The 24,274-nt window shown below is 44.6% G+C and overlaps 1 long non-coding RNA gene across 1 annotated transcript in view; it reads right to left on the bottom strand.

Moving 5' to 3' along the window:
* LOC124804925 overlaps positions 1-24,274 on the bottom strand; it is a 443,647-nt gene that overhangs the window by 352,330 nt on the left and 67,043 nt on the right. The window contains exon 2 of the long non-coding RNA XR_007017384.1: positions 2,281-2,356. This is a non-coding gene — a long non-coding RNA (uncharacterized LOC124804925). The remainder of the gene's footprint in view (positions 1-2,280; positions 2,357-24,274) is intronic.

Here is a 24,274-nt window from a genome sequence, read left to right as displayed (position 1 = left end):
CTTCGCTCCCTGTGTTTTGCCACTGCTGCCTTCGGAATTTCAAAAAGTGTATTACAATCAATAGCGTCAAAATATTTCTTTCAGTCTACATACGCCACAACCGCAGATTTTTCTTTCCTTAATTTATCTTCTAAGATACATCGTACATTCAGTCTCGCCACGCATATTCCTACTCTTCTCCAGAACTCAAATGTCTACTCAAATCTCTCACAGGCAAATGTTCTCCTCGAAGGCTGAAAATGTAGATCCTACAGCGGTGGTCTGTAATGTTACTATATATAAATTAGGTAATAAAAATGTTCATAGAGTTAAATCCGTGTAGGACAAGAGTTGGGGATCGTGTCTCATCAAAAATTTTGATTAACTTTCCAAGGGACTAAAACTATTAGCAAGAGCGGACTCGGTTGCATGCAGAGTTTCGGAAATAGGGCTCTGTAAGTTACATACGTGGCCCGTTGTTACTTACATACAAGTTTATATTTAAAAGTTATCAGTCAGATCACTTTTGTTTGACCTGTTCGAAGAGCACAACGCGCAACGTACTAGGCTGTGGTACAGGAAGCGAGCCAGACCAGGATGGATATCGCGAGGCGGATGAACGACCGTGGCTGCTGCTCCGGACACGACGAGTGTGCTTTCTAGGCTGTTTCCCACGATCGTTATGCAAATGCTTAGCTGGTCCCCAGTTTCCGCTTCAGGAAATACGATGCACGAACAGTGGAAATAAGATCACACTCAGCATAAAGCTTACACAGTTCATAGACAGGTGGGGCTCGCGTCTTCCTTCCTCAGGTAACTGACGACAGGAAGAGCATCCGAGCCCAAAGCTCGGCAAACGTCCTGAGCACAGAATTACAAGAACGATCTCATGAACATTTGGGAAGCGCCGAGACTCGAATAGGTGGTAATACCAAGTAGGTTAGATACAACATGGCTACTTACGTTAGGATGTGGAACGGACTGGCAAGACTTGAAGTATTTCCGATACAGCAGTGATACATTTATCGACGCTGAGCACGTGCAAACGGTGCACACACAGCCAGTACACGCGGTTTTCCTTCGTTACGGTAACGGACGATTGTGGGTCAAAGACGGTCTCAATCAGCAGAATTAAAGTACGATTTTCAAATCGCGGATGCGCCATTTCCCAACATAACAATGCCATAGGTAGGAGAAATACTAGAGAAAAATAATACACACAGCGCTCTAAAATCATTCATCTCATTTCATAAGACTGAGCCAAGGTGGGAGCTTGGGGTGTATTTAATCTTAAGCACCAAAACTAAAGGTTCTTCTTGGCACTAGTTTTATGTTGCAGGTTCATGTAGTTGACGGTATGGGGTCTCCTAGGGTGCAGCTAGCTTGTTCTCTCGCTATCGAGGTATCACATACCTACATTTGTTAGAGAGCTGGCTTTTTCTACAGTTGCGTGAACATACCGACGGAGCACGAACCCAATGGCACCAGAATGCTAGACCATGTAGGGTAGAGGAAAATACTGAAATGAAACTACATGGTTCAAGAGACTTTTTCAAGTGCCAAACATGTACGATATATGTATGCGGACTGAAACGACGAATGAAAATCTGTACCTAGGCCGGTATTTGAGCCCACGTCTCGTGCTCAATAGGCAGATGTGCTAACCATCACGCCATCCTGGCATGTGTGAGACTTGCAAAGGTCCTTGAAACCATACAGTTTCACTTGATTAGAGCAACTGTGCCTGGGTTTCAGGCAGGACCCCCAGTTTCGTTCGATGTTGAGATGCTATTCCAATACAGTTGGAGAGCCTCTGCAATACTGTTAGAGTTTGGTGAGGGCAGGGGGGGTGGGGGGGGGGACGCGGGGGAATACCACCAGGATGACGTGTCAATGGGAATTTGGATTGAGGAGGGAAGCGTGTTGGGGTAATTGGCGTAGTTCTGCTAAGCCACTCTACCAGGCTGGCCTAATGGTTAGCGCATCTACAAAGCGAACAGGAGACGTGGGCGCGAATCCCGGCATTAGTATAAATTTTCATTAGTCGCCGCCGTCTGCATATATACAGGAAAACACTGATCATTAACGCAGTTCTAGAAAGCTCCTTGAGTTTGAATGCACAAGATAGACCCGCGAAAAATCGAATTAAAAATTTCAAAATAATATCTACTGCATACCCAAAGTTTCTACCTTCATTTAGGTAGAAAGCTTTGTGAAATCGAAAAAATCTTTCTGAGACATCCCATTACACCGGTATTTGTAACTCTTTTACAACGTACTAATACGTGGATAAGATCTTACCTTATTTATATTTTCCGCGACTTTTTGTTGCTGTCAGCCCCAAGTTCGTCTGAAAGTCTGTCTGTCAGCATGACATCTGAAAAAAGGAAAATACTTCTACTATAACGTTTATACTTGTAAAATATAGATGCAATGTGAACGACTGTCTTCTAGAACTTTTATTCGTAAATATATATGGATCAACAGATTCTTCAATACTGATAAAGTGATAAACAATTAAAAGTGTTTCATCTGCATTTCACATACGCAAGTGTAAAACGCTGGCTCCTATCAGTTGTATAGAGTATCAGATGACCTTCACAGCATTACCGAGCGACGAATCACAGTGTTTTAATACACATGACTATCTTTCTCGAGAACTAGGGTTCTATTTTACTTCCTGTTGTGCTGATTGAGAGCCGGCCGAGGCGGCCGAGCGGTTCTAGACGCTACAGTCTAGAACCGCGAGACCGCTACTGTCGCAGGTTCGAATCCTGCCTCGGGAATGGATGTGTGTGATGTCCTTAGGTTAGTTAGGTTTAAGTAGTTCTACGTTCTAGGGGACTGATGACCTTAGAAGTTAAGCCCCATAGTGCTCAGAGCCATCCTGATTCAGAGTTAGCGTAGTTACACTAAATCAATTAAAGGAAATGCTGGGCACATCGAATTCGTTCTCTACGATTCCCTAAACCGAATTTGTGCTCCGTCTCTAGTTATGTCATCAACAACGAGTGTTAAACCCCAATACTCCTTTCTTAACAATATTGAGAAACGTCAGGAACAGAAGAGTTTCTTGGACCACGGCGTCACATCCCGAAAGGTTTACCAGCAGCTACTGTCGACCATACCACAGAAAACCATTCAATGAATCTCTTAAGTATGCTTCTCGAAGCATATTAAGTCTGAATGAACACAAATCTGTAGTAATACTAAACAAAACCTGGACAACCCGACTATAAAAGGCGTCGAAATCAGACATGGTAGTACTGCTTTCCGGTGCTTCATTCTTTCAGTTAACTGTTGTGTAAACAGTCCGAGTAGGTGCATTTTCCACGAAAAATGTATAGTTCAATAGTATGCTAAAAAGAAGAACAACAGAAAGTAAGCGATGAGAGGTCAGCATGATTCAGAATAAAAGCAGCGAGTATTGGAACATGGCGTTCTACCAGTATTTATTTTTTCACTTATTCGCTCTGGCGCTGTGTTTGTTTGTTCAGAATTCTGTGCGGTATCCGAAAAGCTGGTATTTTAAAGCCTCTTTGGGAGGGACGTGCGACAGGACACGGCCAGACCATTAATCCAGTGTCCATCACACCTGCCGTATGCAGCCGCCCAGTAAACAAATGAAAATTTATGTCACGTGCATGACCGGTAGCCGAACGGAACTTCATAAATGTTCGTGACGCGCGGCGCGTGTTTGCGTACTCCGGTTTGTCTACGTGTTGCTCGGTACTGAAGTAGCCTGGCCCAGTGGGGACACGTGTACTATTTGTCGTGCAACCACTTCGGTGGCCCTCCAAAAAATGTAACCTGTCTGCTGGATAAATTTATAAACAAGCATTAACTGCGTATCAATTCCCTCTAGAGTCGTAAATAAAGATTTACTTTACTTTATTCCTTTACTTTATGAATTTGCTTTAGTTGTCAAGATTAATTCCTTCGGTCCTGCTCTAACATCTCAGACATCATCCACTTTTTCAAACTTTTGGATAAATGGAACCTATCTGTGTTGTGGAACTTCTGCTTTACAGCACGTTTCAAATGCAAAATTTGTAAATACATTTCCAAAAAAATGACAATCATTGCAAATAATATTTTCTTTGAAAAGTAATTTCATAATTACTTCAGATTTGAAATGACATAGTCACACGAAACTTCTAAACTGAAACTGTAATGAGATGAGAGTTTCTTATTATCGCACGAATAATTAATATCAGGCTTTATGGATGAGACTTGAATGGTCAAGTTACGTTCGGCAGTAAGCCTGTTGCAGTATTAATTTTTTGTCAACACATAAGCTGAGAACCCGGTTGAGCACATATATTACAGTATGCAGTTGCAAAAGTTGAAGCACCTAAGCAGACTTTTTTCATAGTTTAAGGTATTCATTTTCAGTCGGCGCTAGAATAACGCTAACGACAATTATTTAAAATTTTTTTCATTTATGAAACAGCTGTGAATTGAATAGAATTTTCGTACTCTATGATGATATCACTATAAATCGGTTTTACATCCAGATTTATTTTGATATTTAATCTGCTATTCACTTAGAAAATATTAGTTAAAATCTTCATTCGAACCTTTCAGGTACTGAAAAACTTCTTCAATAACTGTATTCGCTATTTTAAATCCCTTTGTCTTTTAAAAAGCATTTTATTGTCGGGAAGAAATCAAACTCATTCGATCACGCAGAAATTGTCCAAAAAGCTAACTTTTTCTTGAAAGCGAGAACATTTTCATGAAGACTAAATACATTTACTTGTTTTCATCGAAGTGTTAATGAAGTTCATTGATCTCTGTGAAACAGTCGCTTAACCCTAGATTACTAAACCCTCTTAGAGTGTACGATTGAAATAGGTTAAAAAAGGGCATTTTGTACTTAATTTGGTATGTGATATACCATTAGAGATCTAATAATTGTAATTAACTAACACTTAACCTATAAATTATGAATCCCTTTGAATAAAGTTGGAGCAGTAAAAATTACGTTAGTTTAGTAATAATGTAACATTTCCTCCCACTTTAGTGTTCTAAGGACATTTTGTACTTAATTTGGTATGTGATATACCATTAGAGGTCTAATAATTGTAATTAACTAACACTTAACCTATAAATTATGAATCCCTTTGAATAAATTTGGAGCAGTAAAAATTACGTTAGTTTAGTAATAATGCAACATTTCCTCCCACTTTAGTGTTCTAAGGTTAAATAGGCAAACAGGGAGCATTCAATTTCTGTCAGAAACCCGATCATTCCGTTTAGAAATTGTGATCCGAAAGGCAAGGGTGGGCTACTTCCCTCAGCTCTAAAATACGGGTTATTATCGTTCCTCGAGGCCATCCAACCCCAGTACGTGAAAGAAGATACGTGCACTCCCAATGTCCTCACAAAGCACCTTCTGCAGTCATTCCCTCATTATTCAATTTGCATCTGCACGGTTGTCATCTGGTCTCTCATAAATGGTTCAAATGGCTCTGAGCACTATGGGACTTAACATTTGAGATCATCAGTCCCCTAGAACTTAGAACTACTTAAACCTAACTAACCTAAGGACATCACACACATCAATGCCCGAGGCAGGATTCGAACATGCGACCATAGCGGTCGGGCGGTTCCAGACTGAAGCGCCTACAACCGCTCGGCCACACCGGCCGGCCTCTGATAAATACAGCCTGATTCACTGTAGTTGTCTCATTGGCACTGACCATCCAGATAAGTAATATGAAGCGGCGATTAGTTTTTAGAGACTGACTGCCATGCGGAGGAGGCGGGTTCGATTCCTGGTGTTGCCAGCGTGCGTTCAGCCTAGTGATGCCAATAATTAGAGAGCAGTTTGACCGATTAGTGGCGCCTCCATCTCACGAAAACTGTCAAAGGCTGGGAGAGCGTCTTGTTGACACCACGACCCTCCATGTCAGATACAACTACGCCACTGACGTAGGATGACACGGCGGTCGGTCGGTGCCGCTGGGTGCAGCAAGGTCTGCGGACGGATTTTACGTTTAAGTCAATTTACCTTCTTCATTGTTGTCAAAAGGAAACTTTGAGTAATGTCTACGGAACTACAGGGTTTCGCGGAAGACAGTTCAACAAACAGTGCTTTAAATCATGGAAAAGAAGTGCTCCGTGCACTGCGACCTCCGCGCCGTGGTGACCTTACACTGTCGAGTGGCCGCAGAGGGGAAGAGGCAGCGCGCAGCCGGGCGCCCCTGTCACGGGGACAGTCAAATATTTGTGCTGCAGCAGGGCGATAGCGCGCAGCGCCGCATTCCGGACGGTTGTCCCGGCAGCGCTACGAGGCAACCCTCGCGCAGAGGGCCCGACCCGGGCAAGGCACACCGGGCTTCTGCTGACGCTGGCGGCAGCCGAGCCCAAGGTAAACCATTAGCGGAACAAACCGGGGGGAGGCAGCAGCCGCCACCGCGCAGCCGGCTGCAAGTTGAATAGCACCTGCCCTGCATTCCGACTACGAAGAAATGAAAGGCCTTCGTGCATCCTGACATACTCAACGAATATCAAACAGCTAGCGGAGACAGAATGAACACGGATAAATCAGTTAGTTTGACCGGCGACCCAATTCTCAACATCGACTGCACACAACGCTGCATTTAGGTTTGATCGTCATAGCGAATCTCAAGTACGTGTTAGAACTTTCGGTGAACACTGTGTCCCACAGCCGACACACACAGATTGGTATCTGCATCCTAAGAGTTGTCATCCACCACACCAACGTAGTGGCGTCCTTAGGACTTTGGTACGCAGAGCATATGCCATTTCCGACGCAGACAGCTTAACCCAAGAACTTGAGCATTTGATGACTGTTTTTAAGGAAAATGGATACACCGAGAAGCAGATTCGTCGGGCTATGAAGTTTGGACCATCTCCGGAGGTGTACGAATAGGAACATAGATCTGTGGCCTTTCTTCCTTATGCTGGAGGCTTATCGTTTAAGACTGGACGAATTTTAAAGAATTTTAACATTAAGAGTGTGTTCCGTCCACCTTCTAAGATTATGGCTCTGCTCGGCTCTGTGAAGGATGATTTGGGGCTTAGGAAACCCGGGGTGTACAAAATTCCGTGTCAATGTGGGAAAGCTTACGTTGGGCGTTCTATTCGCACAGTGGGTGACAGGTGTGTGGAACATCGCCGTCATACGAGGCTACAACAGCCGGAAAAATCGGCGGTAGCAGAACACTGCCTAAATGAGGGACACAAAATGAAATTTGAAGAAACTGTTGTGGTTGCCAACATTTCCCGTTTTTGGAACAGTGTCTATAAAGAGGCGATTGAAATTACGTTGGCTGATAATTTAATCAACAGAGACAATGGGTTTCCTCTTAGCAAGATGTGGAATCCTGTATTATCTCGCATCAAAACTGAACGTTCTTCGGTGCGGCCTTGATTGCGATATATCGTTGCCAGCAGTGTTTCACTAAGAGTGGCGCCACCTCCCAGTTTTGGAAGGCAGAAACCGTGATGGGCGGCGCATGCGCCGTGTACTGAACGGTGGCCTATTTAGGACGTCGATTTGCGACCTGGCGTCAGTTCTCAGCGGGACTCATCAGCAGAAGCAGCATTTTCCTGAAGATGGCGACCAGTTGGATAGCCGAAGTATCGAGTCAAGTTGATTTTAGGATCCGGCAGCAAACCCGAAGAGACTTTCGTGACTTATTACGCCAAGAAAGCCTACGTAATCACGTGTTAGAACTCAGCTGACAGAAAAAGGTGCAATCGGTCAAGAAGGTATTAAGGAGCCAAAATCTCGGAATTACAAACAGAATATAAATGGCTTATCGGTAAGCATGCGACGGCATGCGTACCTAGTATGTTTCAAAGCGTGGCGCATAAAAAAGGGATTTTCCGCTGCTCATGCCTTGAGTGATATTGGTGATAAAAAGGTGGGGTCAAGTATTTTGGATAACACGTTAGCAATCCAAAGGAAGGATCGTCTTAGAGTCAGTAACCTACAGTACAGGGTAAAAGTATGGATATATTACATGAATATTACAAACTTCGCCGGCCGGGATGACCGATCGGTTCTAGGCGCTACAATCTGGAACCGCGCGACCGCTACGGTCGCAGGTTCGAATCCTGCCTCGGGCATGGATGAGTGTGATGTCCTTAGGTTAGTTAGGTAAAAGTAGTTCTAAGTTCTAGGGGACTGATGACCTCAGAAGTTAAGTCCCACAGTGCTCAGAGCCATTTATTACAAACTTCTTCCTGCTTAGGCAATTGGAACATATCGGTACTTTTCTTCAGTTGATGTTGTCTACAATGAACTTGATGCGATTTACGGGGCACATTTCCTTCATGGTTGGTTCCTCGGAAAACCCCTACTTTTTTTTTTTTTTTTTTTTTACTACATACATCAAAAAGAGTTTTTAATGACCCCAGTTCCCAGAACTCCTGAAGATGGACGTTGACTGTGGATATTGTTATCACCGACACAGTCCCTTTGACTGTTCGGAGATGTCACTAAGCCGCCGGACGCTGTGGCCGAGCGGTTCTAGGCGCTTCAGTCTGGAACCGCGCGACCGCTACAGGAAAACAATACCAATCGCCGTTGTATATGTTTATTTCTAGGCAACCAGTTTCCACGTTACACTACGTCATCTTCAGGCCTAAACTACTCCAATCCAGTACCGTCGTGTTATAGATATAGTAGTGGCACTGCTATATTTATAACACGAAGGTTACTGGATTGGAGCACTTTGGGCCTGAAGGTGACGTATTGTAACATCGAAACCGGTTGCCTAGAAAAAACCTACACAACGGCGATTGGTGTTGTTTTTATTGAACAATCTGCAATTTGTCGTTTTGTTGTAGGTTCGTTTAGACTTTTTTCCAGAAAAGAATTGCCGCTTTTTTCGCCGGTCTGAGCGGGTATCAGTGCGTCTTCTTTCTTTTGTGTGTGTGGGGGGTGGTGGGGGGAAGGGGGAACAAGGTGCGCGGGACAAACTTTTCTTCTTCAACACTTGACTTAGAGAAGTTCAGTTCGTTGCACCATTACGATTGTGATACAGCAACGCTGATAGACTGCAACCGCCGGCCGCGGTGGTCTAGCGGTTCTAGGCGCTCAGTCCGGAACCGCGCGACTGCTACGGTCGCAGGTTCGAATCCTGCCTCGGGCATGGATGTGTGTGATGTCCTTAGGTTAGTTAGGTTTAAGTAGTTCTAAGTTCTAGGGGACTGATGACCACGGATATTAAGTCCCATAGTGCTCAGAGCCATATGAACCATTTTTTAGACTGCGACCGCACATCGCTTACTTAAAACTGCCTGCTCGCAACCGACTGGTCGAAAGCAAATCTGTTGTTTACAGATTCAAGCTGCCATCGTAGTAATTGCGCTGACGTCGCCACAAATAAAATCAGTTTCGGAACTTTTAACGGACAGTGTACCCTATCATCAGTGGCATGTACTTCGCACGTTTACATAAAACGACGTATCTGTCAAGTATAAAATGTTTATGACAGTTAATAATCATGTGGCGTCTCTGTGATAACATGAACAAAAGACGACCTGTATACCAGCAGGGAACAGCTTCGGGTGCTTGTCACGTGATGATGTGTTCCGAGCGGTCTGCCCATAGTCCGTTATTATGCATTATTTCAGGCACACTCCACGAACGGATCTACCTAGTCCTGTAATTAAATTTGTACCACTGCTACTAATTCGACGCAGATAGCGGAAGAGATCAAGGACGTATTCGCCGGAAAATGTATTTCAGTCACACCAAATTGCTCGAATTTACACCGCTGCGGTTAATTTCACGCTTTAGCAGGCACGCATTACAGGTGAATGCGACCTAGTGGAACTGAACGGAGGGAGAAGCGGTGGGGACGAATACCGGAAGCAAGAGGCCGCCAGGTGGCAGGAGCGGCATAGCGCGCGCAACGCGAAGGTCCACCGTAGCCGGTTCTTACTGAGCTGTGTAATTTCAAAAATGCTTCGTGTCCATTTCGGTATATCAATGCAGCGAGCTGAAAGACTTTTTTGAAAGGCAAAAATATATTTGATTTTCCTCGAATGGCCGAGACAGATTTGACGAGTGGTTGTTGTTGCGGTCTTTGACGGCTCGTTAGTTACAGCTCTCCACTCTAGTCAATCCTATGGGAGTCTCTTCATCCATACATCTTTCATCCATCTGAAACTTCTTACTGTAATTAAGTAGTAAGAAAACCAAGAGTATAGTCATTGGTACAGAGGAAAGAAGAGAAACAAGAAGATTACGGCAGCACATAACTTCTTAGACAAGAAGAAAATCAGGGCAGGACACAATTGAACAAATTAAGACTTTCTGACAACAAGGAGATTAGAACTGGACACAACTGAACAAGTAAAAATTTTAAGATACTTATGCAATCTAACTAAAACATGCACACAGGAAATTAAACCAGAATTTCAATGGCTAGACCAGAATTCAGAATTCAGCTGGAAGAAAAACTAAGAAAATGGTTGATTGAATGTTTTGTGTGGAGTGTGATTTTGTATGGCGCTGAAACGTGGGTATTCAAGAAAACAGACAAAGAGTGGAGGCTTCTGATATGTGGATTTGAAGGAGGACACGAAGAGTTAAAAATGAAGAGGTATTAAGAAGGTTTGGTGAAAACAGACAAATATTACAACAGATTAAGAGAACAAAAAAACTGGTTAGGACACTTTCCGGGAAGAAATGTTTTCTGAGAGATGACTCAGAAGAGATGGTGAAAGCAAGAAGTGAGGGAGGACGAATATCTTTGGCAGATAAGGTAAAAGTACAAAACAGCTACGAATGAGAAAAAGAATGGTAGAAGACGGACAAATTTGAAGAGCCAATATCACGTAAAAACCTGCAAGGCAGGCAGATAAATTAAATAAAAATAAATTGTAGTTAAACAAGGGTCGTCTCCCTTCCCTCCAATTTCAAATTGAAATTTCTTGATATCTCAGTATATGACCTACCAGCTGATTCCTCCTCTAACTTTCGTTGTCGCGGAGTGTTTATGGTTAAGGGCCGCTCAAGAACGAGGTTATCAGCGCACGTTACCGCATACATTTATTTTCTCATTGATTACATTCAGCGCTTCTTCATTACTTGAGCTAAAGTTTCACTCCCTCACTATGGCTACACCCCAGATAGAGACTGAAAAGGTTTTTTCACACGTAAATTTCCATTTCATGAAAATATTTCTGTTTTCTGAAATGCATTTTGTGCTGTAACCCGTGGGCACTTCACATCTCCTCCGACCATTGTCAGTTATTTCGCTGTCCAAAGAGCAAAACCCATCAGCTACTTACAGCATCTCATTTCCTAACCTAAATCTGTCAGCATCACCTGATTTAAATGATTTAATTAGACTTACTTAACAATGTTCGTATTGATCCTATATCCTCTTTTGAAGGTACTATTCATTCCGTTGAACTGTAATTTCAGGTTTTGCCTTCTCTGACACAATTAAAGTGTCACGACGAATCTTAAACTTTTTTATTTTTTCTCCATGAATTTTAATTCTCTTTAATAATCTCTCTTTGTTTTCCCTTACTGCTTGTTCAACTTCAAATGAATAATACACGGGATAGACTACAACCCTTTCTCATTCCCTTCCCTTAGATGAATTACACGATGAAATAACATGTCTCCCCTAGTCTCCTGGGCAACTCTTGTATTTTAATATAATCGAGCCGTCGTGATCTCTAGTGCAAAAACATTCAAGGAGTTCTTACAAAACAGAAGAACTGTATGAAAAACCTCCCCTCCTGTCTGGAAAAGGTATGACTTTCTAAGTTATTTGATCTCTTGGCAAAAATCTATGAGACAGAATGTTATATAGCAAAAAGCATTTGTCATCACAACTCGACCTGAGGGGAAACATGGGCGGATACGTACGTCGAAGCTGTCCGATGATAAATTTTACGACTACAAAATGCTGGTAAGAATCATATTAAGAAGACAGTAAAGACAAACTTAAGTGATGATAGATTATGATTAAAAAAGGACAAAAGATTTGAGTTTAAGTCCAGTCGATAACGTGGTTCTTAGGGGTGAAGTGCAGTCTTGAACAGAACAAGGTGGGAGGGGGGGGGGGGGGGGAGGAATTCGCCCGAATTCATTTCAGAGGAACCATCGCAGTTTCCACCTCAATCAGTTTAAGAAAACCGAGACAAAAACAAAACCACTGTTATTGGTGGGGACTTGAACTCAGTACTCCCAAACGCGCGCCCACTGTAACCGTCGCACCGTCTTGTTTGCTGTGACGAAGAATAGTTCGATTTCCAAAAAGGAAACGTACCAGAAAAACAATCTGACACTGTTCTTCTGCTTATTAACAGGAAGAAAAACGAACACTTATCACAGCGCGTTGAGGGAATTGGTGAGAGAGAGGATGCCTCCTAAAGCAAGGAGGGAAAAGTTGTTTCCTACGGCACTAGTAGATTGATAATTTGGCACTAGGAAGGATCTTAGATAGGGCGCACTATGGAGAGAAATACATACGGAAGTATGGGTGATTGGGTTGTTTGTGGGAAGAGACCAAACCGCGAGGTCATCGGTGTCATCGGACCAGGGAAGGACGGGGAAGGAAGTCGGCCGTGCCCTTTCAAAGGAACCATCCCGGCATTTGCCTGGAGCGATTTAGGGAAATCACGGAAATCTTAAATCAGGATGGCCGGACGCGGGATTGAACCTACGTCCTCCCGAATGCGAGTCCAGTGGGCTAACCACTGCGCCACCTCGCTCGGTACGAAAATATGCCAAACGCGCTTGACGATAGCGGTAGCGGTAATTCTGTAAAGACGGAAAGAAACGCACGAGACAAGAGGAATCGAAAGATCTGCTCTCAACAAATGTTGTCATACACAGCGTCCCAGGTGGAGAAATGGCCAATATTCAGGGCTATGACAAGAACCATCATTCGAAGCAAAGAGGTCTAATAAACTGGGATTCGAATATGTATACCTTCCGAGCTATGATCACTTGTTCATCTTCGATACTGATTCACAGTATGAATGTACCCTCAACTGGTAGACTGATGCTGTTTTAGGTGTATTAGGTAGGTGTTAATGTAATTTTGAACAACTGTTGTATATTCACCGGCCACGGAATTGTCCACAGGCGCGGCTCGAAGAATTTGAAATTTTAAACAGTCCACAGAGGAATGGGCTGCACCATTTCGACGGTTTCGGCGTGTCGCGCACTGTAGTCTCGAGGTTTACTTGCACGAACTCCTCGTAATTTTTCCACGCATTGTACATGAGGCACAAAGGGAGCCACAGGATTATGGGGCCACCGCCGTCTGCAGCGTCAAGGACACCACAGTAAACCGCAGAAGGGCAAAACAAAAAGTGCGGACGGAAGGGGCGAGGAGCGGAAGGCACCTCAGCTAGATGGCAACAGAAACAGAAGAAATACGCGCGAATCGCTGCTGGCTCGGACAGAAACGAAGCAGATAAACGGGCTTTTGGGCTGCGTCCAAGCCCGGGGACGAAAACAAAAGTGGTAAAGGGCAAGGGACGCTACTAGATTTCCGGCTGGGTCGTAATTGCTTACACATGCGTGACACGCCGAGGCTACCAGCTAGAAAAAGAGGGATGGGAAGAGGGGAGAGGGGAAGAAAATAATGGTGAGCGTGTTTCACAAGCATCGAACAATACATTTCGCGAGGATAACGAGCAGGCGAAACGCACAGCGAGGGAGAACAACTGCGCAACACGGCACAGCAGGATTTCGCCAGCGGGTGGGTTGGGGTAAACAGATATGACAGCGCCAACGCAGCGCGAATCTGTATCATGTATAAGTGGGGGGAGAGCGCGTGCTCCATGAGACGTGTGGCGTGAAGCTGAATACAGGGAGGAGCGACGCGACTTGCGGTTATTCCCCTTGGGGGAAAAGTGCTGCATGTCTCGATCACTATACGAAGTACTGCGTGTTGTGACGCGCGGAATAAGGCGTGAGTTGCTCCTACAGAAACAGACTTACAGTGACACCATTCCTCTTCAACTGAACTACCAACTGAGGTGTTTACTAATACAGTACCTACAGCCTCAGAAATATCAAATGCACCTCATCATTCTTCCAGAGTTCAAAACACCATTCCCCCCCCCCCCCCCTCTGATTCTTCTGGACGATTCTTTTAAACTTCAGATTAACTAAATTGTGGTCCGAAAGTATCTCTGCTCATGCTCTTCCTCTAGTGATTTACTAACAGTGTATTTGCTTTTGCAACGTGAAATTTATTGCAGAACTCAATTATTTTTGTCCGCCATTATTTCCGTTACCAAATTCATATCTTTCCGTCACTCTTTTTCTTATTCCTTCCCCTAACACAGCGTTACAGACCCCATGGTTATTAGATAATCATCTCTCTATGCATACTGAATTACCCGTTGAGTATCCTCTTACACTTTCTCAGTCACTTCACATTCTGCTTGTGACATCGGCACATATACTGGAACAATCGTTGTTGGCGCTGGTTTGCTTACGATTCCGATAAGAACAGACCTATCACTGAACTATTCACAGTAACTCATTCTCTCCCCTAACTTCCTATTAATAACGAATCCGACTCCCGTACACCGTTTTATGCCGCTGTTGATATTACCCTTTATACTTCTGACCAGAAAGCGTAATATTTTTTTCCACTTCACTTCTTTGACCCCACAGTATCTAGATCGAGCCTTTGCATTTCCATTTTCTGATTTTCTAGCTTCCGTACCATGTTAAACCTCTGATATTCCATGCTCCGACACTTGGAATGTTACTGTTTCATCCTTTATGCAGACTTTTTCCTTTGATTACCTCCCCCTTTGCAGTCCCCTCACGAAGACGCGAATGAGGGACTAATCCGGAGGCTTTTACCAATGGACAGAACCTCCTGACACTTATCCACTTACAGACCGCGTGTGCTGTGAGTACACATTACACGCCGTTAATGCAGTAGTTTCCATAGCCTTCTGCATCCTTACGCCGGTGATCACTGCTGATTCTCCCGGTTTTTAGAGGCAGTTTTCCATTCAAAGGGCACGAGCTTGCAACGAATCTCTGTCCGCTCCTCCATCCTCTTTTACAAGGTGTTACGCAGAACGAAGGTGACTCTTTACATCGGAAGCCTTCTGCTATCATTACCGATGTTTTTACTCAGTATTTATATAGGACTGGGTTCGAATCCGGGATCCTAGAAGTTTCGCCTGCTAATCAGAGACGACAGACCTTAGACCACGGGCGCCCGGTGTTCAAAGCTTTCTATGTCGATAAACAATTATATTTGCAAAAAAAGACATAATGTCTGATGGGATACCGCAATCACTGGTAATACAATGTTACTTATAATCCTTCTTGATTGCAAAGATGTTTATTCGCATGATCGGTTTCGGTTCCTCTACAACCATCTTCAGATCTACAATTTCGGTTACAGGAGTAATCCGTCCACATACAGCAACCTTCATGTGCTGTGTGAAGGTTGCTGTGTGTGGACGGGTTGCTTAATATAGTGTAACGCATCTACAGTAAGACAGATATTCGATGGCTATACAAATGGCAACTGTTCCTGGCTAAAAGAAAAACTTTATAATCCACGTTTCTAGATTACGGAACTTTCTCAGTATTTTCCTCAAATTTCACGGAGTTTGGTGTATGAAATAGTGGTGGAGAAGTCTGGTTAACACAAATTTTATGGCTTCCCAAAATCCTAACGGAAGAACACAAAAAACAGAGACTGCCTATAGTACTGCCCTTCCTCGAAGACTACTAGAAAAATAGTGACGAAGTTATCGATTGTTTCTTAACAGGGGACGACACTTGGGTGAAGCATATCAGTTGTGAAATAAAAAGGCACTCGATGGAATGGAAACACACAAATTCTCCCAAGAAACCAAAGAAGTATCTGCAGACGCAGTCGGCAAGAAATATCATGGTTACTGTGTTTTGGGACACCCGGGGAGTGATTCTTGTTGTTTCCTTGAACGTGGAACAACAGTCAATTCAGAGAGGTATTTTCAAACACCGACAGAGTCAAAGCGTGTGATACAAAACACGCGTCAGGGAAAACTTGTCACGAAAGTTTTGTTTTTTCACGACAAGGGACGTCCAAAGACGGCAAATCATACTTCAAGAGCTCCTACAGAATTTTAGATGGGAGATGTTTTACTATCCACCATACAGCGTGGATTTGGTGCCAAGCCATTGCCATCTCTTCCCAGCAACGAAAACGTGGCTTGCTACACAAGGCTTTGATACTGATGCCGAACTGCATGCTGGTACAAACCAATGGTTGCCATCGCAGGTGGCAGATTTCTGCACAGACGGTATTGGAAAACTTGTGCCACCGTATGACAATTACCTCAGTTTGAATGGAAATTAAGTAGAAAAATAGCTTAAGAGTGTACCTTTAAAACGCATCTAATAAAATTTGGCTTTTCCATATTGTTAATTTTTTTATTTCAAAACATCTGTTATTTTCTGCATGGCCATCTTCACAGCGGTGAAATGTGACAGGTAACATGCCCGAAGTTCGGTAATTTTACAGGATCTAATTATCATTGAGTGGTGTGAACTAGATACGACATACCTGAATAAAGTTATTGTTGGGTTGGCAGAAGAGCCAACACCGTGTTACTAGAGGAGGCCGAAATGCACGCGTTTTAGCTCACGCAGGCTGGCGTGAGGAGGGAAGAACTACACTGACGTAAGGTCTGGAACATGACAAGGAATTAGAATTCAGAAAGCGGACGTAATGAGTTTGATACTTAACTTTAATCCATTAATGATGAATGTCGCTCTTGACGGTACATGATTCACAATATTATCTGTTCAGAATACGTTCTTGAAGAATATGGCGCCTTGCTAGGTCGTAGCAAATGACGTAGCTGAAGGCTATGCTAACTGTCGTCTCTGCAAATGAGAGCGTAAGTAGTCAGTGAACCATCGCTAGCAAAGTCGGCTTTAAAATTGGGGCGAGTGCTAGGGAGTCTCTGTAGACTAGACCTGCCGTGTGGCGGCGCTCGGTCTGCAATCACTGTGGCGACACGCGGGTCCGACGTATACTAACAAACCGCGGTCGATTTAAAGGCTACCACCTAGCAAGTGTGGTGTCTGGCGGTAACACCACAGTTGTGGTCTCTCTGCTTCAGAGTAACGGCCTTGCCGCAGTGTCTACACCGGTTCCCGTCAGATCACCGAAGTTAAGCGCTGTCGGGCGTGGCCGGCAGTTGGATGGGTGACCATCCGGACCTCTATGAGCTGTTGCCATTTTTTCGGGGTGCACTCAGCCTCGTGATGCCAACTGAGCTACTCGAACGAATAGTAGCGGCTGCGATGAAAGTAAACCATCATAACGACCGGGAGAGCGGTGTGCTGACCACATGCCCCTCCTATCCGCATCCTCATCTGAAGATGACACGGCGGTCGGATGGTCCCGATGGGCCACTTTTGGCCTGAAGACAGAGTGCTTCTTCTCCCTTCCTATCCAATATTCGGCTATTATCAGAGTTAGAGGCGGTGTTACAATGTATTAGAGCTTGGAGGTCACTAATGTTGCATTCTACGTGGTTAGACGCTGATTGTGTATTTGGAAGCACCAGTCCAGGACGCGATTAATTTCTGAGCGACTAGAAAAGGAGTGTTCCTACAGCACCTCCACACTGGGAAGAAGAGCACGTGGAGCCCGCGGTGGGTGCGGCAGTCACTGCGCGGAGGCAGCGTGCTAATAAGATGGCGCCAGTAATTGCCGACGCCACGTTTCGGCGCCGTTTTAGCCGCCGTCGACGCCGTCACCCCTCAAAGGACGCGCACTGCCCTGCGCTGATACCGCCGACACGGCGCCCCCTAATGAGCGGATGCGCCAAAGGCGAGGAGGCCTCGGCTGTGGGCACTAATTTTATCAGAGGCGGCGCCGGCAGCCGCGCTTCGTAGCGCGCTACCGCGTGGCCGGGGCGCCGCCGCGTTCCCGAACGACGCGGCTGCAGATCTCATTTGAATTCCGCCCAGAAGGGGTCGCTGCAGTTAACGCACTGCTGTCGCGGGAGGGACTGACTACGCCGCACAATTTTGCGATCAAATTCACTTCAGAACACGTCTGTGCCTCCCTGCCGCAATCATATAACTGGATACGTAAGCAGGGGGATAGAATACAAGGGACCGCCTACGTCTTCAGAAAAAGAGTACGAGCTAGGATTGGGCCAGGATAAGGAAGGAAATGTGCCGTTGTGTTACTAAGAGACCCATCTCGGCACTGAAGTCATTTAGAGAAAGTAAAAAAGTATATGAAGACAGTAACTGTTCTCGAGACAACAGATACCATTGCTGACCGTACAGCTTCTCTAGAATAAATGATAATTAATTGAGACCCTCTGCTGACGACAGGTGTTGTTGATATACCTCGATGGGGACTGCTGAAAATGTGTGCCCCGACCGGGACTCGAACCCGGGATCTCCTGCTTACATGGCAGACGCTCTATCCATCTTCCTTCCTTTCTTTCTGTCTTTTGCATTTTGTTCATTATTGGTCGTTGTGGAAGTCACATGACATCCATTAAAGTTCGTTTGTTGATCCTTCCACTCAGTTTTTTATTACACTGGCCAACCAGCTCTCTGACCGAACACGCTGAGCTGCCGTGCCGGCAAACCCGGGATCTCCTGCTTACATGGCAGACGCTCTATCAATCTGAGCCACCTAGGACACAGATGAATAGTGCGACTGCAGGGACTTATCCCTTGCATGCTTCCCGTGAGACCCACATTCCCAACTGTCCACAATGTACTTACGTAATGTACCTAATAGATATTTGCCCATCCACCCATTACTTGCGCACACTAAGGTGACGATTCCCGTAAGAGTTCAGGCAACCTGTGCATATTCGCCCAGACGAAGGTCAATGGCTGCGTAGCCTTTAACTACATATATACGAAGACAGTAACAGTTCTCGAAAGAACATACCGTTAATGACCGTGCAGCTTCTCTAGAATAAATGACAATTAGTTGACGACAGGTGTTGTTGATATACCTCGATTGCGACAGCTGGAAATATCAACAGCATATGTCGTCAGCTGAGGGTTTCAATTAATTAACAATTACAGTAAAAAAGATCCAAGTGCCCAGTTGAGGATCTGCGTATTGTTTCCCCTCGTATACCAGCTTGGTTTTAACGTAAAGCTGAATGTAGATGAGCTACAGGGAAGGGGGGGGGGGGGGGAGGGATGAACGCCATAAACACAAAAGGATTACCCTGCTTAATACGGTGCATGAAATGCGTCGTCATTCCTGTCGTCTCAGTATGGATAAATACAGGACCTCTATCGTTTTCAATTGGAACTTACATCATTCTTTCTGCAAAATATATCAATTTCAGGTGGAGGTAGATAGGAACCACGCTCCCTTGTCTCCAAAATAGAACAAAAAAGCCCAATAATATTGATATCTGATCGCTGTAGTGACCAAGGGAGACGCGACCATTCATCCTCGTGCACACAGAAACAGTCCTAGACGACGCGAGTGGCGTGAATATGGCCTCTGCCATCCTGCAACCTGTACCATGCGATGGACTGTATCAGCCAAAATTATCACGTGATCTCGGCGGTAATGCGACCTTGCAGAGTAGCCATGGCACTCGCGAAACATCACGAAATGGCTACCCAAATCATCAACCAACCCCGCAGTGTTTCACTCTTGGGAACTAAAGTCGGCCAGAAGTTGGAAACAGGGCGAAACAAGAGTCATCCGTCGAAATGACTCTCTTCCATTGCTCCATAGCCCAGGTTATACGGCTTCAGCAACACTTTCCCCTATTACAGGCATTTGCATTACTGATGAGTGGGTTTGGAATTCCATCTGGCCCTGCAAATCTTCGCTCCTGGAGCTCCCTCCGTCTTCTTCTGCTGCGAGAGTGCTATCGTCCAGTTTCGCACCTGTCGCCCAGTTGTTTTTCGTCAGTCCTCTTTTACTATCGTCTGTCGCGACCACTCAATACATACTTTTCGTCCGCGTTATGAGTTTGCGGATGACGTTTTTTTTCACTTTTCCCACTTCAATACGATACCTCTTGAAACATCAAACACTACGGCTGCCTTGATTGTGGAAGCACCCGCTGTATAAGCACCGACAATTGGTCCTCGTTCCAATGCAATGAGCTCCGACATAGTGCACTCACGGCTAGCTAGAACACTGTTCTGCCCACGACTCACACTCGCAACGTATTGAGGACATTGTACAGATCCCGTTCGTGGTCGCCGGCCGTGGTGGCCGAGCGGTCCTAGGCGCTTCAGTCCGGAACCACGCGACTGCTACGGTCGCAGGTTCGAATCCTGCCTCGGCCATAGATGTATGTGATGTCCTTAGGTTAGTTATGTTTAAGTAGTTCTAAGTCTAGGAGTTTGGTGACCTCAGATGTTACGTCCCATAGTGCTCAGAGCCATTTGAACTATTTGAACCCGTTCGTGGTCAACTGCAACAACGCAATCTGCAGGCTTGGGCTAGCATCTGCATTTATGTTCAAGCATGCATTTCTTGCGGTATTTCCCCATTTTTGTCCACCCCTTGTACAGTAATGGTGCGTCTGATACAGGGTGGCCCAAAAAGGATGGTCACATTTTAAATAACTATAACTCCATCAGTTTTACAAATTAATTTTATTCAATTATGTAACTAAATGCTCCCAGGCACCCAATTGCAAGAACTAACCACAAAAAATCATGTACGGAAAATGACTTCCGGAAGATGGTGTCCTTCCTCGGTGATGCATTCCACAAGTCTTTCCTCGAAATTTTCCATCACTTTCACTACTGTTTCTTCTTGAATTGCCATAATTTCCGCACTGATTGCCTCCTTCAGATCAATTAAGTTTCGGGGCTTCTTTACGTAGACTTTTGACTTTAGGTATCCCCAAAGAAAAAAATCACAGGCTGAGAGGTCAGGTGATCTCGCGGGCCAGTGGACATCTCCAAAACGCGAGATGATGTGGTGGGGGAACATCCGCCTTAAAACACACATGGAGTCATTGGCTGTGTGGGCCGTGGCCCCGTCCTGTTGAAACCAAATTCGATCTCGATTTACATGTAACTCTCGCAGTTTCGGCACCAAAAAGCTACGTAGCATGTTAACGTAACGTTTCGAGCTCACTGTGACTGTAGCGTTGTTCTCCTCAAAAAAATAAGGACCAACAATCCCCAATCTTGAAATTCCACACCAGACTGTTACCTTAGCACTATGAAGAGGCTTTTGGTGCAATTCTCTGGGATTATCTGCTGCCCAATACCTGCAGTTTTGTTTATTGACATAGCCGTCTAAATGGAAATGGGCTTCATCTGACATACGAAGCACAACATCATTATTAGAGTACAAAATGTCAAGCATTGATTCACAAAATCGTCTTCGCTGCTCAAAATCACGATCATACAGCTTTTGCGTGATCATAATTTTGTATGGGTGAAACTGTAACTCACGGCTTAAAATACGCTGCAACGAACTATGGCTGAGGCCTAAAGTTTGAGCACGACGCCTAGTGGAACGACGCGGGCTTTGCAGCACTGACGCTCTAACATCATCAATGTTCTGTGGAGTAACTGCCGTACGTGTTCGCCCTGTAGATTTACCACTTTTGACAGACCCTGTTGTCCGGAATGCAGTCACCCAACGTGATATGGATCTGCGATCTGGAATGGGTCCATCACGCGCTACACCAAAACGTTGTCGAAACAATCGTTGCACAGTAATAAACGATTCATCATTTCTGAAAAACTGTTCCACAGCAAAAACACGATGCTCGACCGTCCACTGCGCCATCTCGTGGCAAACTGGGTGTAATGGCCGACTTGCAGACGGCCGGCAGTGGTCCCCCCTCCTCACCTTTCAATGGTACTACGCAGTTCAAATCCGACCATCCTTTTTGGGCCACCCAGTATATGCCAGCAGACGATTGGCGAAGGTGGAAGCGAAAGCTGTATCACCAGTGAGTATGGAAACGAAAATTCACTTACAGACAGACCGATGAGCCAAGACAAAGAGGTACGATGGTATAAAGGTTACACGGTCTAGGAATTTACCGGGCCAGTAGAACTGGTGATTTGGTTTGACTCGGTCGGAAGAATGTGCTCGGAAAAAAAAATTAAGTTGCAAGGCTTCCACGTACAGGACGAGTTTGAATAAATTTAATGTATTAGGCTGCGTCTTTATAAAACGCTAAAACAAATATAAAACAGGCGTTTAGCCCAGAAGAGCAGCGCTGGAAACGCGGTCGAAACGTCGATAGCATAGTTCTTTTAGTGCTTCATAATGACGTAGACTAACACCAAAATGATTTTATTCGAAATAGCATTAAAATACTCGCAGAAATATACACGCTTTCGGTCACTGCGGTTCCTAGCATTCCTCAGACACGACGGCAGTCATAGTCGAACAGTTTCTCCAATCCGAGCCGACTGACAATAATAGTTTGCAGTCAGTTGGTATGTGATGAGTTCAAAGTACGAGAACGGGAATGGAATGGCGATATGGGTTAAGGGTTGTGATATGTGTGCAGCTGTGCGCTGGTGAGGTGCTGTGGCCGGTTGGACTAACAGGGAAGAAGCGTGGTACAATACACGATTATAACAATGCCTACATTATCTGGCAGTTTTTGATGAGACTATTAACAAAAATAAGGTGATTTCAGTTTCAGAAATTCGACTACCAAAGGAAGTATCTACACAAGTTCACCTTGAGAAAACATGAGCACAAAAGTAGGTCTGTTTCTAATACTCGGTTAACGCAGAGAGATGTTCCTAAGGTCTGGAAAACAGCGATTCAAAACACACACGGACGCAAATGACTTTAGACTCAGAATTTCCTTCTGTTAATTTTTGTCATTAATTACCTTTTTACTGAAAGCTATAACATCTTTTATTCTGGTGGCATAACGCATGTGAGGATTTTCATTCAGAATTTATTCCCTCAGCCTTTGAAGATCCCTCTTCGCCACAAGGCAGTGGCTCCTACCTTTGCTAGTGTTCAGAAAGGAGAGCTCCTCCACCAGCTGCGCCATACCAAATGTACTCTTCACCATAACCGTGACAAGAGGCCTGTTTTTGGTCCGCGCGAACTGTTTTATTTCGCTCAAACCCTCAGAATAAGTCCGGCGAACCCCCGTATCAGCCACCTGGGCGCGGCCGATACGGGAATACGCATACACCCACGGCTAGGGTGCAGGGATTGGGTCATGTGAAGCGAATGCACCCGCATCAAACTCCACGTCTGTATTTGGAGACGGAAGTACCGGAAAAAAACCGATAGGACGGCCTAGGTTGACGGGCGGATCAGGTAACGTGGGATGCAGTGGAGAGAGAAAAGCACGACAGAAATCAACGGAGGCATATCGTTCACGAAGTTCCCACTCGCTTCCCTGGAAGGAAAACCTGATGATGATGAATTTTTTTCACGTCATATATCTTGCTTATTGATAAATTTCCTCGTATATAGTTCCATTCCACGAACGGGGAGCTAACGATTAGCGTCAGTAAAACGACCTAACCCCCTCTCTACATCCCATCTTTTACACGATGACAATGTGCTGAATAATACAGAAGATAAGTAGCAATATACATTAAATGTGTTCTATCTCGGAAACAATATGGATTTATTTGCATCAAATTATGGTTCCCGTCGTATTCCTGAATACTGATCACTCCTCCTGGGACACAATGTATAATCGAAGATGAGCAGAGCGCATCCGAAAACTCCTCGTTTTAGAGTTATGGTAACTTAATGTTATCTTAACCATGTGTGAATATTATAGATATAGTATAGTTAGACAAAGACTTAGTTACATATAGTAGGAATTAGTGAGGTTCGGTGGCAGGAGAAACAAGACTTCTGGTCAGGTGAATACACGGTTGTATATACAAAACCAAATAGGGGTAATGCAGGAGTAGGTTTAATCATGAATAAAAATAAAAGAACGCACAGGAGCGCGGCTAAGGTACTAGAAACAGAATAGTGACGCATTATTGTATCCAAGATAGACACGATAGACACGAAGCCCACGCCTACCACAGTAGAACAAGTATATATGCCACCTGGCTTCACAGATGATGAAGAGATTGAATAAATGTATGATGCGATAAAAAGAAATTATTCATATAGCGAAGGGATACGAAAATTTAATAGCCATGGGACACTGGAATTCGATAGTAGGAAAAGGAAGAGAAGGAAAAGTAATAAGTGAAAATGGTCTCTGGGTAAGGAATACAAGAGGAAGCCGCCTGTTACAATTTTGCACAGAGCATAACTTAATCATAGCTGACATAAATTATGCTGCCACAAAAGTCTTTGGTCACTTACCTAATAGCATG

The sequence above is a fragment of the Schistocerca piceifrons genome, chromosome 1 (genome assembly GCF_021461385.2).
Source record: "Schistocerca piceifrons isolate TAMUIC-IGC-003096 chromosome 1, iqSchPice1.1, whole genome shotgun sequence".
Classification (NCBI taxonomy): domain Eukaryota; kingdom Metazoa; phylum Arthropoda; class Insecta; order Orthoptera; family Acrididae; genus Schistocerca; species Schistocerca piceifrons.
Note: the sequence above shows the minus strand (reverse complement) of the source record. Positions and strands in the feature narration are given on the sequence as shown.